The 944-nt window shown below is 40.9% G+C and overlaps 1 non-coding gene across 1 annotated transcript; it reads right to left on the bottom strand.

Annotated features, from left to right (window-relative positions):
• Nucleotides 1-533: 533 nt before the first annotated feature.
• On the bottom strand, nt 534-667 carry LOC129077804 (U11 spliceosomal RNA). The gene has a single exon (XR_008529910.1). It is a non-coding gene; the product is annotated as a U11 spliceosomal RNA (small nuclear RNA).
• Nucleotides 668-944: the final 277 nt, after the last annotated feature.

Here is a 944-nt window from a genome sequence, read left to right as displayed (position 1 = left end):
AACCCCAGACATGGGTAAGGAAGCCATCCAAAAGTGTTCTGCCCCAGCTGAGTTGCCCACCGCCATACAATGAGCTAGGGCAACCCGGATCAGAACCATCACCTTGCTGACCTAATATTCTGTATTCATTCAGGCTCCCTCAGCTCAGCCACACTGTCCTGCTTGTCATCCTCAAACCTCCTCAGGGCCTTGGTACTTGCTATTCTCTCTCCTCCAGTAGCCTTCATGTCTTTGCTTAAATGTGACCTTCAGTAAGACATGCCCTGACCAGCGAATTAAAATTCAATTCCTATATCTTTCCTTTCCTTTCCATCCCTTTCCTTCCCTTTCCTTCCTTTTCCTTTTCCTTTCCTTTCTTTTCCTTTCCTTTCCTTTCCTTTCCTTTCCTTTCCTTTCCTTTCCTTTCCTTTCTTTTCATTTCTTCTCTTCTCTTCTCTTGGCCTCCTATTCCCCTTCCTTCCTTCCTTCCTTCCTTCCTTCCTTCCTTCCTTCCTTCCTTCCTTCCTTCCTTCCTTCCTTCCTCCCAATTTCCCATGGGTGCCAGAACCAACAATCATCAGCTGTCCAGATACCAAAAAATTTTGCTTCAGAAATCTCTTGATTTTTATTCCATGCATAGAGCAATCAAGCTGCCCTATATGTGTCACTCACAACAGAAGCTCTTTTTGCTGTATTTTTTCAATGCACTGATTACCTTCGAATAGAATATATGACGTACATATTTATTTGTTTAGCTCATTTTTTTTCCACCAGAATGTTAGCTCTAGTGAGCAGAAACTTAATTTAGTTCACTTTTGTATCTCTGACAGCTAGAACAGCATCTGGCACTGTAAATGCTAAATTAATATTTGTTAAATGAATAAAAAGGAAATTCTCCTCATTGCAATTTTAGAAATTACATTGCAGTTTAAAACTATCATGGCTGTAAACAATGTGGATGTCAC

Source organism: Pteronotus mesoamericanus, unplaced genomic scaffold (assembly GCF_021234165.1).
Source record: "Pteronotus mesoamericanus isolate MK-2021 breed Mesoamerican mustached bat unplaced genomic scaffold, CSHL_Meso_final contig_69, whole genome shotgun sequence".
Lineage (NCBI taxonomy): Eukaryota > Metazoa > Chordata > Mammalia > Chiroptera > Mormoopidae > Pteronotus > Pteronotus mesoamericanus.
This window is presented reverse-complemented; position numbering and strand designations above follow the sequence as displayed.